This window comes from Colossoma macropomum, unplaced genomic scaffold, assembly GCF_904425465.1.
Source record: "Colossoma macropomum unplaced genomic scaffold, Colossoma_macropomum, whole genome shotgun sequence".
NCBI classification, from domain to species: Eukaryota; Metazoa; Chordata; class Actinopteri; order Characiformes; family Serrasalmidae; genus Colossoma; species Colossoma macropomum.
The window spans coordinates 22,690,427-22,710,352 of NW_023494800.1; the positions used below are offsets into that span (position 1 = coordinate 22,690,427).

Sequence of the window (19,926 nt, forward strand, 5' to 3'; positions counted from 1 at the left end):
TTTTCCTGCAGCAGAACACTACCAGTCCAGGCAGCCTCATAGCTGCAATGCAGCATCATCCAGGTGGCTGGGCCAGGCAGCCATGTAGCTGCAATGTAGCGTCGATCAGGTCCCAGGTTCAGAAAGCCTCGTAGCTGCAATACGGCATCACTCAAGCGGCTGGTCCAGGCTGCATCATAGCTGTGATGTAGCATCATCAAACGGCCAGCCCAAAAAGCCACTGAGCCATGGGTGGAAAATCGCTCTTGATTGCTATCACAGTGGATATGATGGTAAACTTCTCAGCCAGCAGGGAAACATCAAAACATACACACAAACAATACAAAACAAATGAAAACGATATAAAGTGGCAACCATATTGCACCAGTGTACTTACAATAGAACACACATGCACACAAGCCTTAGTATGTAATAATCTTAAGGGGTTAAAATTGAAAACTTTCAAACATTACATTCAACATTTTGTTGATTTTCTAAGTTTTGATTTTGTTGATTTTCTGTTTTGTTGATTTTCTAAATTAGTACACATCCTTTACAGAGAGCACACTTATGCACATTTTAAATAAACTCTTCCTTTATATTTGCTGAGTTTAAAATCATAAAAAAGCATGAATGTGGCCTGTGCAAGTTATGGCACATTTAATTATAATAAAATTATAAAAATAATAAAATAATAAAATTAATGACTGGAATGAAGGTGCACCAGTCTCTACATACAACAGGCCTGTATGTGAGGGTGGTTAGAAAGAAGGCATTACTGAAGAAAGAACACATCAAAGCACATCTGGATTTTATCAGAAAACATCAGTGTGACCCAGCTAAAATAAAGGATAAGGGTTTCTGGGCAGATGAGACAAAAATTGAGGTTTTTGGCCAATATTTTTAAAAGCTATGTGTGGCACAAACCTAACATTGCCCATTCCTCAAAAAAAGCCATAACAGCTTCCGGACTGTTCATGATTTGTTAATTACACAGTTATTACACAGCTTATATGTGTTTTGTAAACCAATATTAATATATTTATTAATGATGAATAATTCTAAATACCTGAGCAGTTCCTAATTAGCTAATTGTGAACAAAAAGCTAACAGATGTCTTAAACTAATGATACCAAATATTCAGTCCATAGCAAGTACACCTCTCTTTGTAAATTATTATAATACAATTATTATAATAGCTGTCTTTGTTTGTCATGGCTGACAGCACTTACCTGGCTAAGACTATTTGCTAGAGGCTCATTTGATGGATAAACCCATCAGCTGTAAAGACATATACAGGAGTTTCAGCTGATAAACAAATAATTGGACCATTATGTCCAATCGGATGCAACTGCATTCAGTTCCAAAGTAAAATTTTATGGTAGTCTGAAACTATATGTTGAGATTTTAATATGACTCATCATCCAGCTGCTGTGTCACATCACTAAATCGATGCTACAAATGACACACTCCCATAAGAAATGACTAATTGCCCTTTCGCTCACCATCTTACCGTACATTCACATGTTCTAACATGATTGTACAATAAGATGGAAAGAAAAGAGTAAGGTAAGTAAAAACAACTTAAAGTAAAGGCCAGTCTCAATCAGTCTCCAAACCTGTATACTGTAGAATTTGCATGGAATGAACTATAGGAGACAATTTAAAGAAATCTAGTACAACAATATGATGCTTGGTGTGGCACTGGCTAAAATGAAGAGGGACAGTCCAGTAGCAATTAGCAATCACTGGGTAATGACTGCCATTTGCCATCGATATACAGGGTGTCCCAAAAACTTTGACATCATTTGAGATGTCAAAATGTGAACGTGGTGGCCATTTCAACAGCACTTGGTTGACTTGGTTAGTTTTTACACATTTTGTTAAAATTTGAGATCATTTGAGGGAGAATTGGCTATGTTATTAGATTATGAAATGATGTCAATTTTTGTGGGACGCCCTGTACTCTCTTCCTATTCCCTGTAGTTTGTTGGAGACCATGATGAGTGGCCATGTTTCTGTTAGAGGCCATACCAGCCTAAGCCTGAAATACCTGAGAGCAAAGTGCTTGCAATGTGAGCCTGATCGGAATTTCAGTCTGGCCTGCAGGCCAACTTTTTTACTTTCATTGTAACCATCTGACCAGCTTTGATGGACTATTTTCACCTTGTTCTTTCTCTGAAACTTGCCACAAACAGGAACAATTCAAGTTAAAGAACATTTGTGGTTTAAATCGCATGCGAAAAAGTGAGGCATGTTCCCTTCTTGTGAAAAAACATATCTGAGACTAAGTGGGAAATCTATAAAGTTGTTACTAGCTGGACAACAATGATAATGATAGCAAGACACCTAGTGTTTAGTTACCTGGGTCTTATGTGGAAGGAAGGCAAATGAGATTATCAATTTAGGGCCTTTATATCTATCTCATTATAGTCTTCGTTACCAGACATCTCTGTCTCCTTTGATAAGATGTATATGTATTCAACTGTTTTCCCTTAAAAATGATCTAATGATGTAAAAGAGACCCTGATCCCCTCTCTCTCTCAGATGCTTCTCTCAGGTGTGATACAGATTTGGTCTCTTCTTAATCTCTAGTGATCCTGAGGGGCCTTTATGAGAAATAAAGTCTTAAATGAGCCCAAGATGAAAAATAAGAAAAATATTATGATGAGCAACTTGTTTTTCCATTGTTGGGGTGAGTGACAACTGTGCTGAATGTCCCGTGATGAATTAGGAATGATTGACTCATAAGTCTGGTAGCACAACGTGCTGCATCAAGCAGTTGTGGTTAACAATATAATGCTTTGCAGCCGCCACCTCTGGAGCAACCTCGATGACAAAGGATGTGGGTTGTGATATAAAACGTTTGCGCTCCGCCTTTTCTTCTCAATCTGACACACACCGCCTCTTTTCCAAGAATTCTGTTCTTCTTCTCTGAATATAAATTGTGCTCATTTTTTGTTAGGATGCCATTTACTATCTATACCATTTTCTTCTGTTGTACACTGGACTTCTGGAAACATAACAAGAATATGACCAAAAGGATGATTTTTTTGTAATTCCCACCTGCTGTCCTTGAAGGATTTCTACAGAGGTAAATTTAATTTGTTTCTTATATTAAATGTGCTAGTGTGGAGGCAACGGGCTTCCAGTAACTTAATTATGATTGCTCTGGATTTTTATTCTTTATTTTGATATCAATTTTAATGTCAGCATAACAGTGGGTTGGCAAACATTTGAAAAGATGTTAAACTGGTTTGGTAAATTTATGTTACAATTTTATGTTTACAGGAGTTTTGATTGTTCTATCCTGGAGCTTAATTATGCTGTCACTCATGAATGTTTTCTGCCAGTTTTTTTAAAGTACATGTATATGTTTATATATAAAATTGCTTGCAGTGCAGGCAGGGCAATCACATTGGCGCCTAGAGCATGGGGGGTCCTGAGGCAACTGGCTCTCCTAGCGTGTTAACTTGCCGCCTTATATTGCTACTTACACAATGTTACACCCATGATTAATGGGTAGCTACAATAATTAGACACTTAAACCATTAGCCTACATTACAGCACCAACTGTTTTGAGATGAGTATACAAGCAAAATATGATGCTTTTTTTTATGGGCTGTTAAGGGATATGTATTAAAATGTATTATTACTTTGCATCTTGGATGCCATACGTTGTTTTAAGTCTATTTAGTAATTTGCTGAATCAGTAAGTTCTGAAATGTGAGTGTTTGCACATTATAAATGTACGTTTTGCGAGTTCAGACATCGTCAATGTGTGGTTGTAGAATGAGAAGAGACTGTAAGACTGTAGAAGAGGAGAGAACTCGGAAAATGTGGGTTGGAGTTCTGGGTGACTTTTGCTTTATGCTTGAAGACCAGATCTCATCCTCGGCGATCAGAGATAGCACTGAGAAATGAGGAGAAGACAGGGAGCTGGTGGGGTTTGAAAACTTCACAGGAAATAGCAGAGAGAGACGGAAGTTACGTAGGAAGTTGGGAGGAGCTTGAGGAGTGGACCTAGTCACAATCTTCTTTTATTTTACTCGCCATTTTGGTTGTTTTAGTCGGTGTTTTCTTGAAACATTGTTGTTCTTAATCTGTTGATTCAGTACGATTTGCACTGGAGCAATGGTAAAGTGTTCATTGATCATTTTTTCTAAAATAACTGTCTAAAGTAATTGTGAGATTAAGTGTATGTCAAGCGTTTGACACGTATATTATTACATCAATGCATTTCCTGAATGTAGTGGAGTGACTGGTAACCAAGTTTTAGACGAGACTATTTTCTAGACTATTATTTTCTGTGATAAGCAAATGTTTACAATTTTTTGTTTACAAACGTTCCAGAGAAGAAGACTTATGTCTGGGTTACCGCTGATGTTTTCAACAATACTCATGAAAGGTTCGATGGTGACTCTTTAACAGGAAACATAAAAGCTTCACATTACAAAAAAAAAGTTTGGTAATGCTGAGATCACGGTTGTAATGCTAAGAACTTTAGCTTAGCCTTTAGCTCTCGCTTTTACTGACATTTGTGAAATAAACTGTTTCCAGTTTCAGCTCCCAAGAGCATCGTAGCGTAGACTTTGATTATTGGATTGATGGAATTACATTAGTATGTTGGATGGTGCTTTAAAGCATGGATTGAGCCGTGGTTGGTCAGTCATACTCGTTTCCATCGAACCACTGCAAAATGAGAAGAGAGTAAATGCACTGGGGGCAACAAAGAACATCTACCAACCATTTCTGATAATAGAACCCAAGCCAAGCAGCTTCACATTACAGCTGTAACGTTTTTAGTTTGGTTGTGGTGAGATCAGGAGCGTAGATATTACACTAATACCTCGATTAGTGTTGTTAAGCATGGATGTGGATCATGTTTTCATAACTGTGCAGATCTGGACTTCTCTCCTGTGTGTGACACACCAAATAAATATAAAAAGGTCACTATTTTCTCTCACCATTAGTCCTAGCCAGTTTCCATTGGTCTTATTCGTGCTAGAAACTGGCTGGGGCTGCGTAGCGTACTGCCAAGGGTTCGGACATTTTCTAGAGTGTCTCGTTCTCAAAATCGTTCCAGTGCTTTAGACCTTTCATTCAATGACAGTTCCCACAATGCTCTTTAAAAACCAGTGAGCATTGACTGTTCGCTTTGCTCAGTGACCGGAAACAGTGTCATGTCTTCAGCTCAACTTTCAGAAAGGTTTAAAATGGAGGGTTGGGGGATCAGTTTTCTATTAACTTATACTAAATGCTTATAGCTAACCAGTTGCACATGCCATATGTCACAAATGTTGCACTTTTCACGAACAAAATATGGCATTAAAGTAGGCTGACCTGCTAAAAGGCACACCACTAACAGGCTCAGTAGGGCCATTCAGAAATATTCAGTTACAGGGTTTAGGTTGAAATCTTTACTGAAAGGTTCAGATTAAATGTTACTCACATGTTATCTGAATATCTATTCAGTCATCACTTGTCTGTTTTAGCTACAGTTGCCATGAATTGCTTTGGTAAATCATGCTTAGCTTGCCGCAAGAAATGCTATTGGAAAATTAGCTTTATGCTCAATATGTTAAGTGAATGAAGAAAGGATTAATGGCATTAAATACTAGTATGTGTGACTGACACATAGCGATATCTGGGTCTCAGTGCAAACAAAATGAAAATGTTAACTAGAATATTCCATCCTAAAAAGGACAGTATGGTTAAGCACAGGACAGTGGATGAGCTTCCCAGTTGATGGTACTGCATTGCAGTGTACTGTCTCCGCATCCATGTCACATGCAATTGAGTCTTCAGTATCCCAGCAGGGACCTAGCCAGTGCCTATGCACTATGTACTCACTACATACAGGTATGTGAATCAAGACACAGCCTGGGAATTTTGAGGAGAATTCCTACATGACCAAATGTAGATGTGCAGTCAAGGCAGATGAATGATCAGCTTTATAAACCACACCTTTTACGCTAAAACATCATCAGAAAACAAATAATGTCCATTGTTGAACACTGCTAGAGAATAGACTTATAAGCTTGATACATTTAGCAAAACTTTGCATGATCCGAAGGCAATTCTGTTTAAAGATGCATCAATTTGAGGATATAACGTTTGTTATAAAGTTCTCTATCTTTGGCCCTCAACATTGCCCCTTGCACTTTCACTGCTCTGACAAATTTGCTATTTATCAAGCATACAAGGTATCTAATGATCATCTGGTCAGTTGAATCAGGTATGTTGATTCTACACAGTACACAAGATCAGCAAGACAGACTGAAACTAAGTTTTGCTTCAATATTTTTCAGATCCAAGAAGAAGACAGCGCAAGGATCCTCCTAGAGGAGAATGGAAATGTGTATGTCATCAATACCCCTAGGGTATGTTGCCTACATAGTGGCATTAGAAACAGTATGGTTAGATTTTATTTATCAGTCATGATGCTGAAAATATATTGTATTTGGTTTAACATTTTAGGTTTCTGTCCAATGTGAGGAAAACACCGAGGGCCAAGATGGAGAAGTCATCTTTGAGGATGGATCATATCCCATTAATAGTGTGATTAATAATCACATTCTCTCTGAAGATGAAGGTGTTTCAGTTGACATGTCTAAAGATGAAGACCTTACGGTAGAGTCTAATCATCACAGTTCAGTGAGTCAACCAAGATTAAGGGCTCAGGTTGGTGGGCGTAACCTACCTGTAGAGGTGGACAGATGGAATGAACCATCTATTATGGTAAGTGAAACATAAATAATATCATAAAGTTTGGTAGCAAATCATAAGGAACAATATGTTCATCCATATCAGTGATCAAATGATTAATTTTATTCTGAGACCAGGTCCTAACATTTAGCAAGCACTTCAGAGTAAGAACTGATCAGAGATCAGGTCTCCGCAGTCCTGTGCCATGTGTTATGTAAAAGGGATAAGCTGATCCCAGATCAGCATTCTTATTCTAAGTACTTTAATAAATACAGCCTCTGTTCTGCAGTTTTTCATAACATGGCTTAGAGAGATTAAGTTAAAAGACAACCTTCCCCAGATGCAAAAAAAGAAAAACAAGTCAAATTCGATCTTCTAACAAAATCAAGGGAAGACATTGTCATATTTCCTTGAATAACATGGACCATTTATCATTCTCTTGCAGGCCGTCTAAGCTTAAAATAAATGGAACTTTCTCACTGCTACAACGAGACACCAAGTATTTGTTTAGTAATAGAACATAATACATTTATGTCTATTAGTTTTTAAAAAAAAGGGTGGAAAAAGCTTCAGGGACAAGCATGCACTAAGACACAAAACAACAACAAGGTATTTGTCCAACAAGAAGCATTTATAACTCTAAAACAAGTTAATAGTTTTTTTAGCTTAAAGTTAATTTAAGCTAAAATAGAGTGTTTACTGACTGCAGTGGATTGTAAATAATTAAGAATCACTGATGTTAATAACATGCATGACAAAGACTGTAAAAGAGTCAGCTCAACCTAAATAAGGTAACTTATTACTGGGGTGGGTGATATGGCAAAAATATATCATGATATTTTAAGGCATTGTCTTGATACACAATATGCATCATGACCTTTAATTTTTTCTGAGGTTTAATCAGTTGGAAAAGACAAAATAGAACCTGTAGTGCTACATATAAAGTCATATGATAATAATAATAATAATAAACCTACAACTACAATAATTTTTAATCAATGTTTTACAAACTGCACTGCACTAAATACAATTAAATAGGACTAATTATAATCACTTTGTAATGAAACATTCAGTTAGCCAGTATTCTCTAAGTACTGATAATATTCACAATATATTTAGAAAAGCATATTGTGACAAATTTATAACAATAATGATATCATCATATTGCCCACCCCTACATTTTCTCCTCCTGAGCTAACAATATAGATGGCTGTGGCATCAGTGGGGTTTAAACTCCTGATAAATGTATGACATTGTGATTCTGATTCATATGCTCACAATCTCCTGATGCTGGAATGAAGGCTTAGGCCCAATCCCATTTCATCTTTTATCCCTACCACTTAGCCCTACCCCTGTGTTTTACGCATTTACACCTAGGGGTAGGGTGTCCCAAATTTTGTTTGTTATAGAAGGGTGGGGCAAAGTGTTAGAGCTACATGGCCCTTCAAATGGAGGTGTTTCAGAGGCACACTCCAAACAGAGTGTTATCAGAAATCAACACACAAATCAATAAAGTGAACAAGTTATGTTGTGTGTGTCACAAACAGGTTTATCAAACATTAACAGAATCCAAAGTCACTAACATTATGCATGCCAGCTAGCATGTTGTGTAACAAAACTAACTACAACAAAACCTGTTTGCAGTCTATTCAACATAACACAAACCAATCCATCAGCATTCCCAGGCATTGAAAACATCTTCGTTTTTGAACATTCCTCCAATTTGTTGCAGACAGCTGCAAAAAGATGCCTATTGGCACATTGGAAATTTGAAAACTCGTCATGTCTGTTTATATAAAAGTCATCAATGACTACTGATGACGTTCCAGGTTCTTGAAGGGTTGTCCCATTTTGTAGGGGAAGATTTCAACCACTACCCCTTGTAACTCAGCCACAAGGGGCAAGATGACACTCAAAAACAAGGGGTAGGGGTGAAAATAGGAAATGGGATTGGTCCTTAGTCTGTTTCACCACTTGGGAGCCCCTAAGGTTTTACAGATTCCTATGTCCAAAATCTTTAATACAATTAAAAATATTTGTTGTTTTAACTTTTTCAACTTTAAAAAGTAACATGCAGAAACAAGTTATGCCACTATCTATTAGTGGTCACCAATCCTCTTCCTGGAGATCCACTGCAGAAATTTGTTCCAAACTGCATCTAACATGCTGCCTCCTTCCCATACCGACACTAATTCCTCTGTTCCAGCCAATCAAGGACTTCTGACGGAATTAATTAGTTGGAGCAGGTGTGGCAGATTGGACCATGGGTTGTGACCAGTGTGCTAAATGTTCATCTCAGTGCAGGGGATTGTGAATTTAAACCCCTCTGAGGCTGTAGCTGTCTAGTAGGGAAAATGAGTAAAAGGCAAATTCTTTATTGTTTACATAACTGAGATGCAGAATTAAAAATGGGAATTAGGAGAACTTTTGACTAAATGAAGAAGTTTGAGAACTCAAGAAAAGCTATGTAATCAGTTCCCTTACCTTTACTTCAGAATCTGAAGTTGAGATGTTGAGTGTGGTTGAGTAAATTAGATTTTGATACATGTTAATTTTGTCAGCAGTTTTTAAGTAGTCTACAATCTATTGCGCTCGGTCTCAGCAACTTGTATTAGAGAATATTGTCACTGTTAGAACAAAATTGTAACTTTATGTGAGAAGACAAACACATCATTAGCTTATTATTAAAGTTAATGTAAGACGTCATTTTGGATCATTTCTGTTGGTTTGTTCATTGTGAAATTTAAACACAATGCAAAGGGTAACTCTAGTTTTCAATTATGTAAAAAAAGCACAAAACGGAGATATTGTTGTTCAGATTTTAGAGAGAGAAACTAAGGACAGTATTTAATTTCAAAGTTGTTATTTATATGTTTTCACTCACAGCCTGTTAAAAGAACCTCCTGTATGTTATTTTGATACATTTCAGGTCCCAGTCCAGTGTGAAGACAATCAATGGGGGCTACATGGACAAGTCGTGTTTGAAAATCTGTCATATAACATTGAATTGCGACTGCTTTTGGAACCAGCAGGTGAAGATGAGGGTGTGCATATCTCGACAGCTGAGGATGAAGATTACATGGCCTACAGCCTTATGCAGAGTTAATTAACTAAAGGATATTCTAGTTTTTGTGCCATTTATGCACATTCTATGTGCAGCACCTATAGCCTCAAAAGCTAACCATATGTGTGTAGATCTCATGAACAATGATTCCACCACTTTCAATTACAGAAATACAGTAGGCAATCCTGTTCTTATAATTTATATAAAATAATGCTTTTGTGGGGTTTAAAGCACAGAAAGTGATGTACAAAAATATATTCTAAATTCCCACATTTTAATGTGTCCTCCTGTAAAGTTACTGTTTTGGAGATACATGTTTTTCTTTGGACAGCAATAATATTATAGTTTCTATTAATTATAGACTTTTCAAGCATTACAATAGTAGACAATTTTGTAAAATACAAAAGAGGTCACCCGCCTGCAAGTGCTAAACACTAGATTGTAATATAACTGCTATTAAATGGCAAAAGAATTACAAAAAACATGGCAAAAAAATGTAAACGTGTTTTCTTCTTTCTGCAGAACAAGACTGTACACACAACAATAACGTTTCATTAAATTTCTATTCTTCTCTTCCACATACAAACACGAATGGTATTGACTGAACATTTAGAATTCACATTTTTGGCAGAATTTCTTAATCCAAAGAGCCGTGAGAATGAACATAAAATTACAACATGCTTTTGTAAGTGATAAGTGTGACATCTAAGGGTAATAAAGAAGCCAACTAAATAAAAGCAAAGAGAGGACAGTTACATGCTACCAGCATAAATCTAGATAAGTCTAATGCAAAAGCCCACTTGAGTGATCAGAGATGCAGAGCAAACTAACCACTCATTTCAGTACTGGTTTTAACCAGTCCACTTGGCATCATCATTTCCTCTCAGGGGAATCCCTGACACCATCTAAAGGGCCGTTCCATTACTTTATTAGTTAAAGTGAAGGGTGTTAGATGAGCCCTCGAAGGGACGAGGGACCAAGTGAACACCAGTTTTGACTTCAGCAGCAGAGTTTGCCCAAAAATCATTGCGACCAGATGCGTTTCCCTTTTCAAACCTAAAAAAATGATGATGGTTAAAGCTGTTTATAAGCAGTGTATATAGCAGTAAACTACATTCAACTCCTTATCATTTCAAAACCACACAATTTAATTTGCTGGGCTTTAAGTTACAAACTACTTCATCTCTTGAATGTGACTGCTGATACTTCACCACTGCCCTTTGCTAGCTGGCTAGTTAGCATGGCTAACATTTCTAACAACAACAAAAAGAAAGGCACTACCCCAAGTTTCAACACCAAGTTTATAGCCAGACAAATTAATTATTCACACACACTTTTAGTAAGTTATGCTCAAACCTCTCAAGAAAACATTTTGTATTGCAAGGTTTGCATGACTAGCTGATTAGCTCTGTGGCTAACTTAGCCGAGGGCAAGTGCATTTTGTTTGAATAATCTGCTCCTTGCTGTCCTCCACCCCCCTTCTCTTCTGCTGCGAGTGGCCACCTGTGTAACACAGATGTTACACACATTTGAGTTTTGAGAGTTAGTGGGTGAGGGCAAGTTTGAAAATGAATTAAAACAGGACTAGTCCACTTAGTCTCCACCAGTCTCCACAGAGTCCTGCTCTGTTGCTTAGGCCCAATGGGTCAGACTGTAATGCACACATGCTGAGCTGTAGGTTTATTAGTTACACACTCACCTTCACATCACACATCATTTATCACATAACTGTGGAATGACTGGAAATTAGTGACTTCAACTGTGTGTTAGAATGAGAAAAAACAAGTACTGGCTTTGAACGTAGCACTATGTAAAAGCAAATCATAACAACCTTGTTACAATTAACTATAACAGTGACTGGCAATCCTGTGGACAAAAGGCCAGACGCTAGGTGGTCTTGGTTGGTGTGTATAATAGCTGTATTTTGTACTGCCTCTGTCATTCTTCAATACACACATTAATTAGAATGCCAGCTTCTGTCTAGGGAAAACAACACTAGCATACTTAAAAACATAAACTGTAGAGCATTCTAAGCTAAAACCATTGCCAAGGCAGCCAAATACAAACATCTGCAAAGTTCCAGTTGTGCTATGCCACTGCACCCCTGGGGCTGGACTCTCAAAGCTTCATGGAGTTTACTAAACAACATTCATCGTCACATCCTTATGACGTGTTAGCCTAGGACCACTCTATGATCAGCGAGTGACCTTTCCCGATGCCTCATTCCAGCGTTGTAGTCAAGACCACAGCCAAGACCAAGTCAAGTCCAAGACAAAGACACATCGAGTCTAAGACTAGACCAAGACCATATTAGGATTTTATCAGAATATAAAAATAAAAGGAAGAAAGAGGAAAAAGCTGAAATTCTTCTGTAGTTCATATGAATTCTGAATATGCACACAGCCAAGGGGAAGAGAGTGAGGAAGCCCACATCATACGTCATTGTCTCCAGCCTAGTGTGATGGCAAGCATTATGTGTATTTTACGTTATTATTTGTTTTATATATGCATATCATTGCACAATAACCTTGTAGACCTTTGTCATTTTTTACTTATTTGCATAATTTGAAAACTCCAGTTACTTCTTAGATTGTGTCAATATGTGATCATGAATCAACAAATAGAAATGGTCACATATTGAATTCCATTCAAAGTTAAGAATGTTTTTCCCTTCTTCTGTAAAGTTACAATTTTGGAGATACACCGATCAGGCATAACATTATGACCACCTCCTTGTTTCTACGCTCATTTTCCATTTTATCAGCTCCACATCAGTGTTACTGCAGTGCTGAGAATGATCCACCACCCAAACAGTACCTGCTCTGTGAGGGTCCATGGGGGTCCTGACCACTGAAGAGCAGGATAAAAGGGGGCTAACAAAGTATGCAGAGAAACAGATGGATTATAGTCTGTAATTGTAGAACTACAAAGTGCACCTATATAGTAAGTGGAGCTGATAAAATGGACAATGAGCGTAGAAACAAGGAGGTGGTCATAATGTTATGCCTGACCGGTGTACAATGTTTTGTTCTGACAGCGATGATGTGTGCATAACATTAATGCCTGATTGCTTACGTAATGCTTATGTTATATAAATGCTATATAAAACTTCTATGGGGCACCGTTAAATCAAATGTACGTTTTATTTTGTATACATGTTTATTGTAAGTTTCAAGTAATAAAACAATGTATTATGTTCTGTTATTCACTTTTTTAACTGTGCTCTTTAAAACATAAAATGTAATTACAAAAATTACAAAATTATTCTGTTCTTTTTACTGCTATTAAGCAAAGTCAGTTTATGATAGGCTAATTTTAAGTTCCTTCCTCTATGAGTTTTAATGGCTCTTCAGTTGATTTCAGTGTGGTTTACAATAAGTTCACAATTTTGTTTAAAGATCATCAAAGTGTTTTACTGCAATCATGGCCACAGATATGACCCATTATATGACAAAATGGTGCCCCGAAATATTTTGAGAATCACAAGACAAGCCAGTTCTGACTGAGGCGAGGAAGCTACAATTGTCCTAGTGAGTTGATTGTCCTAAGTGCTTTGAACATCTGGCCCCATCTGGACCTACAATTAATTTTTTTTGCCCTGGATTTTGTAATCATTGGTACACTATATAGCCATAAGTATGTGGACACCCTTCCTAAACCTATTGGTAACAGGTGTATAAAATCAAGCACATAGCCATGCAGTCCTCACAGAAAAACACTGGCAGTAAAATGGATCACATTGAAGAGATCAATGACTTTAAATGTGGCACTGTCAGGGATGCCACCTTTGCCACAAGTCAGTTTGTACCCTGGTCATCTGTGCTATTATTGTGAAACATTGTGAAAAACAGCTCAGTCATGAAGTGGTAGATCATTGCACAGCTTTTTCATATGTTACCATAGACACACAGCTAGAAAAGCGTTTCTTCAGCTGTGAACATGCACAATAAATTCACAATAATTTGGTCTGGAATCTGTGGTCAACGTGTTTCCAATCATAAATGTACTTACTCAATTGTTCTAAGCAGAATTCTCCAAACTCTTCTGGCCATGACGATAATGGACTAACATTAAATGTTGTAAAAGGCCATGTGGCCAATGATGTGACTGCTAATAACCCTATTATGTATCTGAGTACCTGAATACCTTTTTTCATATATCATAACAGCCAAACACTCCTAGCATACCAAGCATACTTCACAATCTAGTGTCTTTCATAAGGGTAGGTGCAGTACAGCAGGCTTTCATTATTTTCATTTTATCTTGTCAGTGAGGACAGTGTCACTGTAGTCTGTTTTACTCTGTACTACTCATTGGGGATTATCATTTTATTACTTCAGGCTGGATAACTGCAGTCTCTTAATGGGTCTTGTATTCCACTCCTCAAGACACACTCCAGGACAGAAGGAGTATGAAAGGTAATGAATTTAATCATAACAATGTTCAGACAAAACAGCTTCAGACAGCTTAACAATCAGTGTCTGCCAATTACAAACAACCCACTGGTTATTAACTACTGTTAATATTTAAGGAGTGTCATTGATTTTCACTTGAGGATTTGGCATCTTGAACTTTGATGTTTTAAAAAATTTGATTCAACGTTGTGTTTAGAATGGTATATGAACTGATGTAAGAGCGGTAGATCACATGTCCTTATCACATGTCCTACCTACATTTTGTTAGGAAGCGACACGTAGACAACGCCTCAGATTTTTCGCTCTACAATATTCTTCGGTGTTTTTACTGCTGGATCTTAGAATTTTTTCACATCTGATCCTCCTGAACACCTTTAGAATGGTATGTAATCTAAAGTGATCTAAATGACTGGTTTGTTAAGAAACAATAGATAAACTGGTTTGTTGACAATCAGGCCGAGCGTCATCGAACACATCTGACGAAGTATGTTTGTATTTATCTAATGAATGCTGGAAGAGCAAAATCATTATTTCATTCACTGTAATTTTGTTGTATGTGTTGCTATAATTGTTTATAGTAGATAATTATAAAGTATAGAACTGTTGGAGTTTTTAAATTTTTCCCATAACATATAAGATCAACTACACTGCTGCTGTTGAAATTACTAAAATATTTTGCTCTCACTCATGGCTCTGTGTAAGAACATACCTATGAAGAACAAAACATATGTTGAAAACGAGCCCTTTAACTGTTAAGGCCCCATTTGTGTATTCGCCATTTTGTGACTCAACACTGTGTGACTCACAACAGCTTGTAACATAGACATGATGTCATACACTGAACACGGTGGAAGCAAAAATTTGTATGTGTTAGTTTTGGGCATCCTGGTCAAATAATATGTTTTGTTGATTTTCTAAGTGAAAAGTTCATAAATGTTCTACAGAGAACACTTGTCTGCACATTTTAATACACTTTAATGCCTACATGCTGAATTGAACATATTGGAAAATATAAAATAAATACATATAAAATGTGGCCTGTGCAAAAGTTATGGCACATTTCACACTATATGTTTTATTTCATTCCAATATGATACTCAGCAACTCAGCAAGTAAGTAGAAATTCTGCTCTAAAATTTGTAGATCAATGCCATATTTAAATGTTTATTTGTTCCCTGTAGAAGATGTGTTAACTTATTTTCACTTAAAAAATCATTGACCAAGGGTGTTTAAACTTTTTATTATTATTATTATTATTGTTATTATTACTTCTATTTTGTAATGTTGTTAATATTTTTGAACCCAATGCCTACATAGCTATGAATGTGGATAAATCATTAAGGACCACCCAGGCAACTTCAAAACACACCTTTAAAAAACCCATGTTTGCTGTCTTTTTTCTCTTGAATGTATTTTTTTCTGCTGAACACAGGGACTGTGCTTCTGCAAAGAGAGCCAGACTGAAGAGCTTATCAGCCAGAATGAGGTAAGCAATAGTTCTTGATTACAGTAAAAACTGTATTAGACTGGCATCAAGAAGACTAATGTATTTTCATGAAAAACATGTTCATTTTTGCATATTAAAGTCTATCTATGTCTATTTATGCTTTGGTGTGTTGGGCTGGTTGCCTTATTATGGCTTTGTTGACATCAATGTTGAAGTTACACCAGAGATGATTTGTTAATATTGATGACATCACTAATGATGATCATGATTTCAGGCCAAAGGATCCACGGGAGGCAACACATAAAGAGAACTAAACATTTAAGTCAGAATTTTTGTTTGCTGACAACACTTTCCTGGAGCTCATGTAGTCAAACTTCTGCCATGACATCAAGTCCCAGTGAAAGAATTAAATTTGTCATGTTTTGGAAGGGTGAATCACTGAAGTGATCAAAACTGTTGAAGTGAAATCAGTGAAGTCTTTTTGTTTCAGTGAAAGTGTTTCAGTGCATGTCTAGGACATGTTGCAAATCCTACAGGCAGCGTGTGGAATACCCCCTGGGTATATCCTATTCCAAAGACAGAAGCTTGGTATTCAGAAAAAAAGTTTCTGCAAATTTTACGTCAATAAATTTTACGTAAATAAAATAAATGACTGGAATATACCATCACAAAATTTTAACCATGGCCAAGAACAGCAGTGCTTCATACAGACACTATTTGGATTAGATTATATTACATCAGACTGGATTAGATTACATTTGCGGTCATGTCGCAGCTGACATAGTTTACACTTTTCTGATTTATTAATAGGGATTCAGCCAAGCTACCGTTAGCCCAGTATGTTTATCCCTAAAAACTTCAAAAAATAGCATAAAACTACATCCAGTCTCACTAGGCTGATTAGATTTTTGCCAGACTGCAGCATTTTAAAGCGCTTGCCTGCCCTACGTATATGTTATAAATGTAATTTATTTAATGTATAATAATCATTTGTTGACTTTCTGCATTTTTACAGATGTATGCAAAAAGGTAAAAATACAGTACAGTTATGCATTTATATTTATGCATATTATCAAGCAAAATCCAATCCCCTCCCATGCGCACCACCCCCCCATCCACCACACAGTAACACCAAGTTTGCACCACCTGAATTAAACTGCTGTTTACTTCAGGTTTGAACTGTATAGCCAGACGCTCTTGTTTACTTAATACTTTCTTTGCCTCACAATTCGATCATATTATGTCTACAGGTGTTTGATCTTGATGTTCTGGAAGCTCGAAATCTCAGTTTGTAAGTTTTATTCTTAATGACTAACTAACTAGTGTCCTGAACTATTCACAATTGTTATTAAATAGATGATTAGTGTAAATTCATTGTAGTTAATGTCCTTTGTGTATTATTTTGAAAGTTATATGAGTCTCTTTCTCTACTCTGTGATCATAGTTTCATGGAGGAAGTTCCAGATGCCATGGACACTGAGAAGGAACAACTGATTGAGGATGGCACCAAGGTGATAAGTCAGAGATAATTCATCATTTCCTTCTTTTGTGATCTTAATTTTGTGCACAATCTGATTTTCAAAAACTAAAAGCATCTTCTAAATTGTTTCAGCTTTCAGTTGAGTGTGAGGAGGATCTAGAGGGCCTGGGCGGAGAAGTGGTGTTCGGCAACCAATCATTTCCCCTGTCCTTCTAATGCACCTCAAAGTGGAGGGGTTTTAGTGATGTGGACATTGTAAAGCCCTTCTTAATTTCATTTTTTCAAGTGGTTTGTGTCCCATATAGGTTTAATTTATTGCAGTGGTCATAATGGAATTTTCTATTATTTCTGTCCTAGAACATTCAACTGACAAAAATACTGAGGCAGCTGTGAGACCATCACCACAACAACTGTTGAGAAAATTTCACTAATGTCTTCTCATTTCAGTCTCTATTTTTTAATTGTTTCAGGCACATTCAGGTACTCAACTGCATTTCATTATTGTATTACATTTATAATAAAACCCCTCCACAGCACTGTGCCTTTTCTTAATCATTGTCTGTAAAGTAAAAGTGTGGGATACAAATACGTTCCCCTTTACAGTCTCTATTATTATTTATTCATCTCTTGGTTATGCTGAATTTTATGAATTAGGTGGAAAGCATGACTATCAGAGCTAGGTCTTTAGTTTGGGCCATAAATGTCAAGACCTGGTCAAAAAACTATCCTTAACAATAATGCAATAAAGCTGTTTGCACTGCTCTGCATAACAAGAGAACATAATTTTTTTTGGCTTTATTTTAAGCTTTTCATGTTAAACAGTGCTGATCTGGTTTGTGAATAGCTTGCACTCATTTTTGTTAGCGCTTTTATGCTTTTTATTCTTTGTTTTTCTCAGTCCTTGTTCTAGTCATATGTCTTTATCATTAGTTTCACTTAATGCCAGGTGGTTAAGAGAATCTGTTAAAAAAAGCCTTATTTTTATATGCTAAACAGCTTTAAACAGATTTTTTTTTCCAAGAGTCTCATTCTGTAGCACAGGACAGCAAACTGTGGAACTCACAATGAGTCTTGGTTTGCACTTGATTCTGAGAGATCTGCAGGGGTCCTTAGACTGAAAAACAATTTTGCGTATTTTTCAAATTCGTTTTGTGACCCCTTAGGCCGTTTGCCTGTCTGGTTATAAGTTGTATGAAACAAACAATACATTACTGTTAACAATGTCTATGGGTACAATTTTAAAGTACGGTCTTAAAAAAGTAATGGGAATGGTTCTATTTAGAACCATGGGTTCTATATTGAACTATTTCATGCTTAAATGGTGCTATAAAGAGATCTCTTTGAAAATGGTTCTATATAGCACCAAAAAGTTTCTATTTTTATGTCGTCAAGATTGTAAAGCCCCTTTTCAGTTAGTCAATTTGAACCTAACAGCAAGTGTTTATAGGCTTATAACTTCACAATCTCCATGGACAAAAGAGACACAGGAGTTCTTTAAACGGAAAATAAAAATGAATCACAAAAAAAAAAAAAATCACTTCATCCCAAAACCAAACAATCTTAATATGTCCATTAACATCTACTATTATCATATGTGCAGAAAAAGAGAGCCTAATTCCAAACATATTTTAATTTATTTTAATGTAAAAAGTTTTAGTTTATTTGTCACTGGTGTCACCCCTTAACGAGGCACTCTTTTTGTCATAAATGTATTTATTTTTCATTTACATTTAATGTCACTGTATTTATTGAAGAAATTCAATTTGAATACTCATACTACTAAAGCTCTTTTATACACATGCACTAAAAATACAAAAATGCAGAGGTTTTTTATATATATTAATGTACCTCCATATGCTACTTCGTAAAAAAAAATAAATTTTAACATTTCAAGTCAGATACTCCTAATACAGTCAATATTTCATCAAAAAGAACATCTTATAATAACAAATCTGTGACACCAGTGACAGTTTAATATTTTCAGAGTTATTCCTGCAGAAGTCCAGGTGGTTCCAAGAGTTCAGAAACTTTTTCATGCATATTTAAATACAGTTACAGACACAGACACCGTACACAGAAAAGTTCAGTGCTTGCTTTGAGTCTTGTTATGTTGGGGATTGTAAACATGTTAATTTTTCAAAATCTCTTACATTTCATGCGCCTAAGTCCAAATGTCCAGTACACTGGACACTGAATGTGTTTCCCAGTAATATTTAATGTATTATGTTATGTAGTATGCAGCAGAAGACATGTTTCAAAACAAGACATTATTTGTTTTTAAACTGTCCAGTCTCTGGACTGAGGAGGGTATGTCTTGTTTTTTATGCCAAGTAACCATCTTTACCTGAATCTCTACGCTGCCTGTACAGCCTCTGCCTCTCTCCTGCACTGTTTCAATGAGTGCTACATTGTTTAGCAATTAGCAACCTAAAAACAGTCTTTGTCTGCGTTAAGCATAGTGACATCTCTTTGTGTAGCACAGCACAAGATCGACGTATGAAAACGAGAACACGTCTGTAAAAGTAATTAGTTAACATGATAAACGAAGCTGAGTAATTTTGGATATTTAGCACGTTACCACTCTTCATATACAGTGTCTGACAGGGCCTGCTGAGTGCTCTGAATCTGCTGAAGAGACCAATGGGAGTAGTTTACTGAGCAAATGATTAATGTGGTCATAATTCTGTGTAGATTAACAAAATAGCGTTATTATCAGGTTAACCACACTTTAAATTGTAGTTTTTACTCTGGAAAAGCAGATTTGTACCTATTTTTGACTGGGTTCTGTACTGCTGAACAGCACCTATTACATTGGTTATGTGATCCGCAGAGA

General features: G+C 36.5%; 1 long non-coding RNA gene across 1 annotated transcript; it reads left to right on the forward strand.

Moving 5' to 3' along the window:
* Positions 1–2,964: 2,964 nt before the first annotated feature.
* On the forward strand, positions 2,965–10,128 carry LOC118820394. Its single transcript, XR_005008255.1, has 4 exons — positions 2,965–3,073; positions 6,291–6,362; positions 6,460–6,720; positions 9,617–10,128. It is a non-coding gene; the product is annotated as an uncharacterized LOC118820394 (long non-coding RNA).
* The last annotated feature ends 9,798 nt before the right edge of the window (positions 10,129–19,926 follow it).